Below are 15750 nucleotides of genomic sequence, written 5' to 3'. Positions count from 1 at the left end.
AAGCAATCAAGTATGTATGTCATCAAGTGAGTATACCACCATTCTAAACCCGATCAGCAAGGATAAAATTTGTGAAATGAACTGTCAACAGAATTGTTAGAACTTTTAAAAAATATTTATTTTATTCAATATATGAAAAATTATAAAGAAAAAATTTTTTTTGAGTTCACGGCGATTTTATAAGTTCTGAGTAGCATTTTACGAATTCTATCAATAACTCTTAAGCGCTAAGATCGATATATAATTGTCACGATTTTGGATTAAATGAAAAACCAAAAAATTTTTTATTTTCTTTCACAAGTTCTATACTTATCATAATTTTATTATAATATAATTAAGATAATTATATATTAATTAAGATAATTATATTATAATAAGATAATTTCCCCTTGGATGACAACCAGGTTTTTGTTTTTAATAATATATTCTGGTCTGTATTCTATTAGAAGTTCCTCATAGTGATTCATTTTGTGATAATCATCACTTTCCGTAATGCATTGAATTTGTATTCATGCTCCTGTGAATATTCATTAATCTTGCAGCATTTACGTCATATGTTTCCAAAACTTTCTCGGAGTAATTTTGTTGATTAAATTTGATGCCATCTTGTGGCTTTTCAATTTCTAAACCTTAACAAGACCTTGGTTTTTTGTTAAACATTTCCAAAACGTGTTTTAGTCTCAACGCAGTGTACTCCTTCTCCCCCATCATAAATATAAATAGAAATATTTTTGCGACAAATAATTATTACAATATTTTTTAATATTTTTAATAATTATTAAAATATTAAAATATTTATTAAATAATTTTTTAAATGTATAATATTCTTCACAATCCATATCTCTTGTCAGAGGTGACACCTCTACATATATCTGGTATGAGCCTTTTTATGATTATCCGCAGACATATAGAACCTACAATTTAACGTTAGTTCCAAACGGTCTAGATCAGAGAGGTTTTTTTGGCAAGATATTCTCGGTGGTTTGCTATTATCTTCCGAGAGGCTTGCCTTCCTCTCTAAATTGAAGTTATATTTTTTTAGAAGTCTCGAATATCTTAAGCAGCGTGTGACGAATCGAGAATGTCGAATCCAGAGAAGGACGATTGTTTCGATCTACCCATTGGATTACGCGATCGCAAATCTCTGTCGTTTTTAACCGATGTCCATCGATTGCGCATTGCAGGGTTTGTCGCGAGATCATTCTCCAAATACATGTTTTGCGTAATTCACTCGTCTGTCATAGATGTTCCATTCAACATGTAAAGCATCGAAAGAAGCGTCGAGGCATTGCTCCGACGAATTAAGATAGAAGTGATCTCACTTTACGGTTTTCATATAGATATTGCGTTCGAATCCGCTTTGTTGACAATCGCATTTCTGACATTTCAAGAATGTGTCATGCGTGATGAGACGAGAATGCTGAATTTAGCAATGAACGATCGTCTCGGTTTAACCACTGAATTATGCGGTTGCGTATCTTGACGATTCTTAACTGTCATCTATCGCTATGCGAGTGTTTGTCGTGAGACGTCATTCTCCAAACACGTGTTTCGCGCAATCTGTAATAAGTATAAGTCAATACCGCGAGTGACGGATCGCGAGTGCCGAATCTAGCGATGGACAATCGTTCGATCTTCCCATTGGATTACGCGTACGCGTCTACCGCGATTATTTATACTCGAAGTCCATCGCTTCGCGCGTATCAGTTATGTGTTTGTCGCGAGATTCCGTTCTCCAAACACATGTTTCGCGCAGTCTGTGATAAGTGTGGTATCTGCCAATATGGCGAGTGACGGGTCGCGAGTGTCGAATCTAGCGACGGACGATCGCTCTCGATCTTTCCATTGGATTACGCGTTCGCGTCTACCGCGATTATTTATATTCGTAGTCCGTCGCTTCGCGCGTATCAGTTATGTGTTTGTCGCGAGATTCCGTTCTCCAAACACATGTTTCGCGCAGTCTGTGATAAGTGTGGTATCTGCCAATGTCGCGAGTGACGGATCGCGAGTGCCGAATTTAGCGGTAGACGATCGCTCGATCTTCCCATTGGATTACGCGTACGTGTCTACCGCGATTTTTTGTATTCGGAGTCTACCGCTCCGTGCGTACAGTGTTTGTCGTGAGATACCTTTCTCCAAACACGTGTCTCGCGCAATCTGTGATAAGTGTGGTATCTGCCAATATCGCGAGTGCCGAATCTAGCGATGGACGCTCGCTCGATCTTCTCATTGGATTACGCATACGTGTCTACCGCGATTATGTGCATTCAGAGTCCATCACTTCGCGCATTCGAGTGTTTGTCGCGAGACGTCATTCTCCAAACACGTGTTTCGCGTAATCTGTGATAAGTGTGGCATTTGCCAATATCGCGAGTGACGAATCGCGAGTGCCGAATTTAGCGGTGGACGATCGCTCGATCTTCCCATTGGATTACGCGTACGTGTCTACCGCGATTTTTTGTATTCGAAGTCCACCGCTCCGCGCGTATCAGTGTTTGTCGCGAGATGCCGTTCTCCAAACACATATTTCGCGCAATCTGTGATAAGTGTGATGCAAGCTGAGAAGAAGATGAATGGACAACTGGACAATTTATATGATACAAAACTGTAAATAAACTGATCGAGGACATTATATAACTTCAAAGTGCAGTTGAAGGTGTAAAATTCTCACCAACCGGTGGGAATAACTAAGAAGAAAAAAGAAGATAAATGTGATATCTGCCAATATCGCGAGTGACGGATCGCGAGTGCCGAATTTAGCTGTGGACGATCGCTCGATCTTCCCATTGGATTACGCGTACGTGTCTACCGCGACTTTGTGTGTTCGGAGTCCACTGCTTCGCGCGTATCAGTGTTTGTCGCGAGACGCCGTTCTCCAAACACATATTTCGCGGTATCTGTGATAAGTGTGGTATCTGCCAATATCGCGAGTGATGGATCGCGAGTGCCGAACTTAGCGGTGAACGATCGCTCGATCTTCCCATTGGATTACGCGTACGTGTCTACCGCGATTTTTTGTATTCGAAGTTCACCGCTCCGCGCGTATCAGTGTTTGTCGTGAGACGTCATTCTCCAAACACGTGTTTCGCGCAATCTGTGATAAGTGTGGCATTTGCCAATATCGCGAGTGACGAATCGCGAGTGCCGAATTTAGCGGTGGACGATCGCTCGATCTTCCCATTGGATTACGCGTACGTGTCTACCGCGATTTTTTGTATTCGAAGTCCACCGCTCCGCGCGTATCAGTGTTTGTCGCGAGATGCCGTTCTCCAAACACATATTTCGCGCAATCTGTGATAAGTGTGATGCAAGCTGAGAAGAAGATGAATGGACAACTGGACAATTTATATGATACAAAACTGTAAATAAACTGATCGAGGACATTATATAACTTCAAAGTGCAGTTGAAGGTGTAAAATTCTCACCAACCGGTGGGAATAACTAAGAAGAAAAAAGAAGATAAATGTGATATCTGCCAATATCGCGAGTGCCGAATTTAGCGGTGGACGATCGCTCGATCTTCCCATTGGATTACGCGTACGTGTCTACCGCGACTTTGTGTGTTCGGAGTCCACCGCTTCGCGCGTATCAGTGTTTGTCGCGAGACGCCGTTCTCCAAACACATGTTTCGCGCAATCTGTGATAAGTGTGGTATCTGCCAATATCAATGACGGATCGCGAGTGCCGAAACTAGTGATGGACGATCGCTCGATCTTCCCATTGGATTATGCGTACGTGTCTACCGCGGTTATCTGCATTCAGTCCATCGCTTCGCGCATTCGAGTGTTTGTCGCGAGATATCATTCTCCAAACACGTGTTTCGCGCAATTTGTGATAAGTGTGATATATGTCAACACCGCGAGTGACGGATCGCGAGTGCCGAATCTAGCGATGGACGATCGCTCGATCTTCCCATTGGATTACGCGTACGTGTCTACCGCGATTATTTATACCCGGAGTCCATCGCTCCGCGCGTATCAGTTATATGTTTGTCGCGAGACGCCGTTCTCCAAACATGTGTTTCGCGCAGTCTGTGATAAGTGTGGTATCTGCCAATATGGCGAGTTGACGGGTCGCGAGTGTCGAATCTAGCGACGGACGATCGCTCGATCTTCCCATTGGATTACGCGTACGCGTCTACCGCGATTATTTATACTCGGAGTCCGTCGCTTCGCGCGTATCAGTTATGTGTTTGTCGCGAGATTCCGTTCTCCAAACACATGTTTCGCGCAGTCTGTGATAAGTATAGTGTCTGCCAATGTGGCGAGTGACGGATCGCGAGTACGAATTTTAGCGATCGATGATCGTCCTAATCTATTTATCGGGATATGCTGTCGTATATCTTGGTTATTCTTTATCGGCGTTCATCGCTAAGTTTGACACTTCCATCTCGTCATACATGAGACACTTTTTGTACATCAGAAATGCGATTGTCAATAAATATCGGATGCGAACGTAATCTCTTTGTGAACTGTAGGGCGAGGTCACTTCCATCTTGATTCGTCGCAGCGATCCTTTGACGACCCCTCTCGATGCTTTAGCGGTATTGTTTTAGGGTGGCAGATGATAACAGTATACCTATGATTACCGCGACTCTCCATGCAGACAATCACTTATCTAAGGTCTGTTCTATATATTTTCCTTAGCCGTAAGTATAGACGTAACCGTAAGAATTATCTAATACGCGTGTTCATAATATTTTAGCCATATTGACTGAAATACTACGAACGCTCGTTATTGATTGATTCTTACGGTTGTGTCTATACTACGTCTATGAGATTTGTGTAAGATAGGCCTAATTCCCTTCTCATTTGTACTTCACGCGGCCAATTTTAGGCTGCTCGATGTTGTAGAAATGTAGCAACAATGTACTTATTAAAAGAGCAAATTTCTTACCTCCTACACGCCAAATGAAGTTTCTGTCGCAGAGATTTTATTTCATACGCAGGAGATAAGAGTCCAGCTTTTTTTTTTTCTTTAAGTGCGTTGTCGTTACATTTTGGTAGCAGCGAGCTGTCTTAGATCGGTCACGTGAAGCATGAATGGGAAAGGAATATTAGATGGGTAATTATTTGTATGAAGTCTCGGTAGTGATAGCGAAACTGTCATTGTGTGTCACTTTTGAACAATGCTGCTTTAAATGTTGGATGAAACATTTATTTGCAGATGAGCGAATTATGCGCAACACATGTTCGGAGAAGAATATCTTGCCGACAACCACTGATTGCGCTAATGAATGGACCGGTTATAACGACCGAAATTCGCGACTGCGTAATTCAAATGGGTCGATCGAAACAATCGTCCTTTCTGGATCCGACACTCTCGATTTGCCATACGCGATATTAAAAGATATTCGAGACTTCTAAAAAAATATAATACATGATATAGACCGTTTATTTTGAAAGTAATGTAAGTCCTTTTTTTAAAAAAATGAGATATGACGTAATTTATGCTTAATTTAGTGTAAACTTTTTGTTTATAACTAGTTAGTATTTAATATCTTAAAAAATGCCAATGCTTTGTTCAATTTAAAATTGGCCGGTAAAAGAAATTGCGTAACCATTGATTATGAAAGTGGTGTAAGTCCAATTTCCATCACGATGCCAGGCCTATTACATACGAAAAATATAAGGATATGCAGCAGCTATTACCTTATATGTATATCTCCTGTGCATCATGAATATTTCAAAACACTGCCACATGAAGAGCATAAATAATTAATAATACCAATATCTTGCGTTAAGTTTAACAATATATAAATATAATTAACGTTCAAAATAAAAAATACTAATTCTATTTTATTTCTTGTTATTATTTATAAACAAAATTGGATTAATATGAAATATATTTTAAGTGATATTTGTTATTTCAAAATTGAAATTAAATGATATTTACAATTGACTAATTATGAAAGTCCATTTGCAGCCTGGAAATATATATTATTTTAGTTAAATTCGCCTAAAAGAAATTTATATAATCAAATTACATATTGATAAATTAGTACAAACATTCCCAGACTTCACATAATTAACCTATATTTTTTAATTGTCAGATCTGCTAACATTTAATTTTCTCGAAACAAAAGAAAATGGACTTGCACCATTTTCAAAATAAACGGTCCATATAGAAGAAACATATACATTTGTTATGTTCTTACAGGTTCATATAAAATATAAATGTAATCAAATCAAAGCCAACTCGATGTATTTTAAATCGACTGGCTCCAATTTACTATTCACACTTCTAATGTTACCGTTATGTTTATTAGATATTCTTATTGCAGTACGATGCTTATTTTTCGAGCGCCGAGACGAGAGAGAGTGGCTCGATCCACTTCGTTCTCGAGTCGCTTCTGTAAGTCTTAATCTTGAGATTTCTTTTTAAAGCATTAATTTTTTCTTTTGTTGTCCCCGTTTATGTATATTTATTACATTACTTAAATAGAGTATATTACCATTTATTTCTGGCACACACATTTCACGCGATCATTCTATCGGGCCATAAAGGATCCAAGTCGGATCCACCTTTGCGCGAACGAGTCTATTTATCAGAGCGGAATATTTTATGATTTATTGTCAGCGAGAGAAATTAATGAGATTTCCTTACTTTTGCGTCTTTTCCCGCCGATTAACAGAGTTGGACGATGCTCTCGTAGATTCTTTTCCTGCATGGTGTGATTTGATGATTTATCGTAGCCACCATACACACACTTACCATTTATCATGTTCGATAGCGCCGATAATCGAGCACTGTTGGATCTTCAAAACTAGAGACTCAGGCATCATCTTCCAAAAGACTAGAGAGTGTTAAAGACACATCAACTTAAAGATATTTAATTTTTAATGATTTGAAACAGTTATTATAAAGCAACTTTATTATAAAGCATTATAAAAGAATATTGTCTTGACATTGGTTAATAAGTTTTGAGAACAAAAAAACATTTTGAGAGCAATGCGAGAACACAATGTCACTTTAAAATTATTATCATTTTTATCATAAAAACGACAAATAATGTAAAGTCATTTATGTTTATTTTATCTCGTAATTAGCGTAAAGAAACGGAAGTTGCGGCGAATTGTCTTCGAGAACCGTCTTAACGAAGCTTAAAAATCAATTGCAGGACCTATAGGATGCGTAGGTGTGGTCCTTGACGTAATAATTTCACGGTTGCATTTGAATCCTGGGAAAAACGAAAATCGTTTGATTCTTCTCTTCCGTTCAGGAGTCAAGTTAGTTATTAAGTTTCATGTTGGAAGGAAATGAAATTACATGATTTTCGATATCTGCATATAATTTTCATGATAAGTCTCAGGAGCTCATAATAACAGATTTATTTCTCATCTTCAATTTTTTAAAATTGGAACAAAAAAAAATTAAAAAAATGTTATCTAAAATTATTAACTATATATATATATATTTTAAATATATTTTATTTCTAGAATAAAAATTTTTTAAATTTCCATAGGTGAAATATTTTCTTCGGAAAATAAACGCGCAATTTTTTTCAAACTTCTGAATAATTCCTCGATTTCTAGCGATTCTAACGAGTAATTCTAAAAGTTCTACGATTAGTCTTAGAAAAATTTGACTAGATAAAATCGATTTTAAAAGAGTTATCATAATATATTTTATTTCTAGAATTAAAATTTTTTGATTAAAATAATTTTTTTAGAAGTTCTTATATTAATATTATATTATCTATTCTTATAACGTTTCAAGAATTGTATCAAACAATGTATTAGGATTTAATATTATCTATAACAAAAAAAGTGATAAAAACCTAATACGTATTCAAATCGCATTTCGAGATTTATATTGAACAACAAGGAATAAATGAAGATTTATTTTATTTATTTTTATTATAAGACGGTAAAGATGATTTATGTGTCGGAGCACACGATTTATTTCGCAGAATATATTTAGATTTATTCTACATTGTCTCATATATATTAACACATCTAGAGAAAGAGAGAGAGAGAGAGAAAGAATTGATATATTACATGTATTCAAATTATATTTCGTGCAAAAACTATAAAAGCTATATTTAAAAAAAAATTAATCGAAAAACAAAATATACATTCACAATAATATAATTACTTTTTCATAAAATTTGCAGTAACACCTAATATTTGCGTAAAACATCTGTTTCGTAAAGAAGATTAAAAATCTTACAACCAAAATGAACGGTATGCAGAAACATGGATAACAGAAACATGACGCTTTGATCTTTAAATTTCGATGATGATTAACAACTGGAGTTTTTGGATTAACTCATTAGTTAACCACCAATAACATCCGCGAAAAATTCTATTGCATCTTGGGTGACATGTCGACCTGTCATTGTATGCAAATAGTCATTAACTCCGCGAATACGTCACGGCGTTCCTCATTAACATTTATAATTGATCGCGATTCAAGCTTTTACCGCAAAATTCTTCAATCTCTTTGAACATATCTAACACAATTTTTTATTATTCTCTATTCATATATCTATCTTCTTATTTTCATATTATACTATTTATTCGCTTAGATACTATATCAATTCTGTAGACTTTTCAAATTAATAACGTACTCCTCGCCATTTGTCTGCTAATGGTCTTCATAATGGCAATATTCGCGGTTCGCAATATCGCACGTGGCTCATTTGACGTCTCTTGCTCAATCACGCGTGATTATTTCATGTTTGAAACTACCTGTGGTAGGCATATACGTTGTACTTGTCGACATTGCCACCTCATGTCTTGTGCCGGCATTATAGGCGCTACCTTTGACCAACGCGATCAATGGTAGCGCCTACAATGCCGGGACAAGACATGAGGTGGCGACTGCTGAAAATTTATTCGAAGCGATAATGTACCGCGATCGCTACCTTTTGCAATGACAAGATATGCGCAGAAGCTAAAAAATGAATTTGCAAGATGAATCCTTTAAATATTGTTAAAGAAACTTTTATTATATATAAAATTTAGTATTAGATATTATATAATCACAATTTTTTTATAAATTGAATTATGATTTAGATATTAAAATCTAATTAATTAATTAAAATCTAATTATCATGGAGATAGGTTAAATCAATATTGAAGAGATAAATTAACAATATTGGAATAACATTTTTACGAACGAGTCTCTCACGGTTTTCTTACAATTAGCCTATTCATGAGGAATAACATGCAATTTTCTTTCCGTTCTCCGTGCAATTCTACACGTGGCCGTCATAAATTTGCAATTAACAGAATCCGATTGCGCTATATCGAGTCGATTACACACGCATTCTGAAAATGTACAGTGCCACAGAGTCGCTTCCTTCAGAATTTGCACGTGAGTGTCCCATTAAGATTGCCGATCCCCGCGATAAGTATTCCGATTGTTGTTGAACATTTCCCGAATCTTACATAAAAATTAATAAACGTTCTTTTATAAAGACTAAATTATTAAATTTTATAGAACTTACCATGTCATGAACATAACTTCCTAGTTATGTTCTGGTTGCTTGCATTCGTGTAATTACTTAAGTGTAAAAAAAAATTATCCATTTAAATATAATTAATTTATGAATGATATACGATCAACTCAGGATGCTTTCGATCTTTGAAAATTCCATGATATAATATCGATAAAAGTTTACGACTATCCTTTTACGAGAAGCTTTATCTCGATCAGCCCACGATCAGCAGGATGCTTGCCGCAAGGAATCTAATTTACACGCGTTTTACCTACGCGCCTGTCGGTTGTTGTGCCCATTTGTCGGAACGAGAGATGGACCACCGACATCGAAATAATTTTCCTTGTCAAAATAAATTTTGTTTTCGAGATCGCGAAAACAGTTCTTTTTATACGAGCTTTATTATTCTATTATTGTCTTCTAAACATGTTCCCTTCAAGCAGCTTGTTTTTATCTGGTGTTTTCGGTACAATTCATATATCTTTTTATTAATTCTTATTCGGTATTTTAATGTTTATTGATCAACGCATGGTCTAAATATTCTTCTCAGAATTTTCCTCTTTTTGCAGTTTGATACATTCTAACTTATCGCTTCTTTTGTACAATATATGGATATTATAATGCCTTTCTCCTATTCTGTTAGTATTTTATCCGAATTCCATATAACACTTATAAAATAGTGCCTCAATTAACTTGAGATTTTTTGTTTAATTTTAATTTTAATTTTATTAATATAATTATAATGTTTTAAGATAGGAGGTCAATCACATTGAATATAAATTAATTAATATTCTCAAATGCGGGGCATTTAATTTAATCTGTTCACTTTATTGTTACTTACTTTCAATTCGCTTAATTCTGGGTTTTTTTTTCCCATAATTTTCCGTAATTATCGCGGTCATCGTGCTTTATCGGTCACGTTCGGAAAACATCTTTGTAATCTTTTATAAAAGGTAGAGAATCGATAAAACCATTGGAACGATCATTTATTGGAAATGTAAAATTGAACGCAGTATTCTCACTTCGGCTATATAATGACTAGAATCTGGATGATTAGTTTACGAATTATCGTGCGATAAGATCATTGACCGCCGGCCACGGGCCATCTTCAAACAGGTTTGTCGGTTCCCTCAAGCACCTTTTCATCGACCGGATTTTAGCCCTTTTCATTGTCTCAAAATCATAGTAATTCCGCGGTTCCACACAATCCTAAGTCACTAAAAGCCGCTCGGCAACTATCGCCCGGGCGCGAACGAGAAGTATAAATCATCAACACGTATAATTAACACGGCATCACGTTCTTAAATAATTAGCAATTAAGTGGCGCGTAACTGCCTAATACTTGTCTGTTATTGGTATAGATAGCTACATTATAAGCTATGTATGTACTATTTAATGCTATTTTGAATATTTCATATTTCCTTAATATATAATTAATATTAGTTAATTAGACCAAAAAAATTAAAAAAAATATTTATTCTCTCTTTTTCTTTATCAATTCGGCGAAATATTGGTTTCGTTTTAATTCTATATTCGAAATAGAGGAGACATTGATTTGATTGTTGAAAGATCACGAGACATGAGTTCTGTTATATGACCACATCTAATACGTTTTGCTCTGCTTCTCATTGGTCCTGTTCCAAAATTCACTGCCAGTACTAGGAATATATAATATACATGAATTATAGATTTTCGATTGAAAAGATTTCGAATTTGATAATGAATTTTCGAACACGGCTATTGTCTCCGCTCTTTCCCCTCTTCATCCACTCCGTAATATCTATCACCTTGTATTTTTAATCCTTTGAAATACGAAAGAAATAAAGTGCGCTACAAACAGGTACAAGCTATGTTATCAATTTGTAATTTTTATAAAATTAAGCGCTAGATTTACATCGGTTTTAATTATTTTACAAATTAATATTTTAATTAACTCGCTCTTTTCGCCATTTACACGTTGGCCGTATCGCTTATCAGCGACGCAATTCACCGTTAGCACGTAAGCACGTGCGATTGCATTAAATTTCTTTGCGAGGTGTAACCGCCAGACGCTAACATTACGTTGTAAACATTTACATTTAAGTACATTAATAACGATGTTTGCGAATAACATGCTTTGTCATGACAATGTCTGCCCTATTCCTATGGCTGACAATGCAATGCCCTTTTCAAGGCTATCACCAAAACAGTCCTTTTGAGGGCTATCAAACGATTTCACGACGAGAAGCCGAAGCAAGAAGACACCTTGCTTCATCAACATTATCAATATTATTGCTTTGATTTATTAAAAACATTCCGTTTCACTATCTCAATGTTCGCTTTTTACGAGCGAGACGATCAGTCTGAACTCGTACGAGACCTTGATGGCCGAACAGTTGAACAAACAACTTATCGAGCAAGAGTTTCACCTGGATAGCTTTGATTCGCTCGAAGTCGACGATGGCGCTCCGATTGACAACCTATACAAGATTTTGGTGGCCAAGCAATTGAGCAAACAACTCGTCGAGCAAGAGCTTCATCTGGACAGCTTTAATTCGCTCGATGTCGACGATGACGCTCCCATTGACAATCCGTACGAGGCCTTGATAACCGCCAAGCAATTGAGCAAACAACTCGTCGAGCAAGAGTTTTACCTGGACAGCTTTAATTCGCTCGAGGTCGACGATGACACTTTGATTGACAATCCGTACGAGGTCTTGATGACCGCCAAGCAATTGAGCAAACAACTCGTCGAGCAAGAGTTTCATCTGGACAGCTTTAATTCGCTCGAGGTTGATGATGACGACCCGATTGACGAATCACCGGTGACCATAGACGACCTTGGAAAATCAGATGAAGATTCTGAAATCTCCGATTTGGACAATGACGATTCGAACGATTGCAATTATGATCCCGCCAATGAGTTTTCCTCGATGAAACCTCATATCTACAGTCATGAAGTTTCATTCCGGTATTACAGGAAGTAAGAAGATCTCAAACTCATTGATCCTTATCCGATGAGTTCTTTGCTACATGCAAGAATGTCAGGCAGGAGATCATTTATAGGCGGTTCCAAAGATTCGTGGACGGCTAATACGCCAGTTTCTGCTGGCGCAAACGAAGGCATCGATACCATCAGCAAAATCAATAAGGAAATGAAGATTTCGAAGAAAAGTGCAAGCAGCACAACCGTATCACCGACAGAATGATTCGGCAATGTGCACTCTAGTGAAGAAAACTAATTTCCCAAACACCAAATTTGTTCGTCTGGTTGTATCACTTGAAGAAACAAAATCGAATTGTTTCTTGAACCATTTTTCACAAGGTGGGCCATGACTTGTGGAAGAATCAGATCAAGCTGGAAGAGAAACGAGCCTAATTCATCGAGCTTGTGAAAAAGACCATTCATGACAAAAGCTACATGTCTGAATAGGTCTTTAACTGTGACCAGTTCCGCTTCAACAAGGAGCTGCATAATCACAGAACGCATGCATTCAAAGGCGAACAGCAAGTCGCTACTGTCGTTGGCTCCAAGGTCGCCACCATATCATGCCCATTGTTAATAGGGCGGATATGATCTAAGCTCCTACTTGAAGAGCCAGCAACCAAATGGACAATGGCCAAGCATCAAGCTGCTCAAGTTCCCACCGAACATCTTGGTCCAATCTTCTCGGGAACCACCGCAATGATGACCAACGATGACTTAGTGGTCTTTAATAAAATATACTTTATATTCTTGAAGAGATGTTTATAAAATATGCTTTATATCTTTGCGCCGTACTCTGGAACGTACATTGCGTACTACCTAATAACGGCACCGCCGCGAGGAAAAACATGACCCCTGATTATAGACAAAATTATTTATACCCGTTCGTACTACTTTCTATTTCATTTATACCACAAAACTATAGCATTTAAAAAATTTTTTAAAAACTATTATAAAAAATAATTTAGTAATTTTTTTAACTTAGTATTAAACGGCCAGCGAGATTCAACATAGAATCATTTGTACCTGTTTGTACCACTTTTAATTTTATTTTGTTACCTTAAAGAGTACAGAATTACAACATTTTTAATTTTTAAGTATCTCTTATAAAGAATAACTTTCAATTTTTGTAACATATCGTAAAACGGCCAATGGGATACAACAAATAATTGTTTATACCGTTTATATCGCTTTTAATTTTATTAGTATTTCAAAGGGTACAGAATTATAGCATTTTTTCTTTTTATTATTATTATTTAATCTTTATAAAATTTGGCCGTTTTAATGATATCGCGAAACGTTCAATAAGATTCAATAGAAAATCATTTATACCGTTTTTGATTTTTTTAGTTACAAAATTTTTTAAGATACAAAATTATTGCGACCACACTTGTACGATTACGAGGGACGGAAGACTTCCGGTCCCTTCGAGCGAGATGAGTCGACATCGTTGTTAAACGCACGCGAATTCATTCACTTGCGTGGCGCAAGAAGTTCATTCAGAGCTGGCTTGTACGCTGTCAGGCGCCCACGTTTCGTATGTACGTTTATATGTATCAACTATATAGATCAAGGCACATCCGCAATGTATCTCCTCTGCGGGATATATTTATATACTGGATTCGCTATCGACGACGATACCGCTGAATGGAGAGAGAGGGAATACTTTTGCTCTCTTCTATAATGTCGCCCCTACGCGAAATCGCGCCGCCCGTTTAGATGTTAATGTAATAGAGCCAGGATTGGAATCGTGCCATGCAAATATGAGCTCGGCATTTCTTAGAATCGCGTATTTGTAATGCGTTTCGGTGTAATCAACAGAATTAAGATTGTTAGACATACAACGAAGTAAGCGAGGCAACCCCGACATTTAAAATCCCAACGAGGCTTGTCGGCAAAATTGAGCAGCGGCCACAACGAAACATCACATCCACGTCTAGAAATTTGTGATTGATACCGCGCGGGCACTTATTATCCACGATGATAATTAGTCTCGCAATCCCGATTGTGCAAATGACATCGTCCGACGGGATTTACGAGATTCTTATTCGGAATGCACTGCGTTCCACGGTGAAAAGTACTTTAGCAGGTGTGTATCGCCTGCGGATAACAATAGAGATAGACGAGATAAAAAAAAGCAAAATCGAATAAAGGATTGCAGAAAAATATTAGTTGTTCGAAAAAGGCACCATGATTTTATTACTGTGCAATTAATTAATTCAATAAACACACCGTAGAGCGCGGTGTTCCTATGCGATACATCCGAAACTTATTACACGATTATGTCATTAGGATTACGGAGTATTTAAGCGTGCAATTAATAGAACTCATGTCGATAACATTGCGCGGCCTCTAGAACGAATGTAGTTACAAACATATATTAGGTTGAACGGAAAATTCGTTCCGTTTTTTGCTAACGGATGAAGGCTGAAAAAACGGCACGAACTTTCTGTTCAACCTAACAGTTATAGTTATAAACATATTATTGCTAAAACATCGTTGAGAATGGTTCATAATTATTGTGCGAGAAAAAGAGAGCTAAGTGATAATTCCAATAATTAAAGATATTGCTCTAACGAGGCAAGACTATATAAAATAAAGATAAAACTTGAGTCGTAAAAGTCCAAACGATTTATGAAATTTTTTTTCTCTAATTCATCTAGATAATTTATTTGGGGTAGAGGATAGAGACATAAACATTAAAGTAAAATCATAGGGTGTTAAATCATGCGGTCAACGTTCGTATCAAGTTAAACCCTTCCAGGAAGGTTAAAGAATTCTTGAAGTTAAAGAATTCTTTCTTTCTTTCTTTCTTTTTTTTTCTTTTTTTTCCCCCTCTCGATGCAGTTGTACTTTTGACTGCAATGGGCAATTATTAATTATTCGTTCTGCTCAAGGCGATTCTAGTCATTATACCGAAAATATTTAACGAACTTCTAGTACTATACAGTAAAACAAACATTTAATCTAAAATACTATTAAAATTTTGAAATCTCTCTTATTTAAATATTTGAATATCAATGTGTTTGATGAATTTTTGCAATATTTTTAATTTGTCATAAATAGAGGTAAGTTATAACTTTTCTTGTAAATATGAATGTGCGTTTGAGTGCTGTTAAATATTGGCAATCTAAATAACGTCAAATCTTTAAATACTAATGACATGACTAATGATCGAATAATATTAAATGCATGGGCACACGCAGAAAGAAACGCGCCACGATGGAATCTCGAGAAAGGAAATGTTTTGACCGATAGATCATTGGCCAGGTAAAAACAAGTTTAGCGGTACGCGTTTAATCTAGAATCTAAAACGATTAATGAGGAAATAAAATTGATT

This window comes from Polyergus mexicanus, unplaced genomic scaffold (assembly GCF_030449975.1).
Source record: "Polyergus mexicanus isolate NDT 795.1 unplaced genomic scaffold, iyPolMexi1.0 SCAF_19, whole genome shotgun sequence".
Lineage (NCBI taxonomy): Eukaryota > Metazoa > Arthropoda > Insecta > Hymenoptera > Formicidae > Polyergus > Polyergus mexicanus.
The sequence above is the reverse complement of the archived record's forward strand: the minus strand, read 5'-3'. Positions refer to the sequence as shown.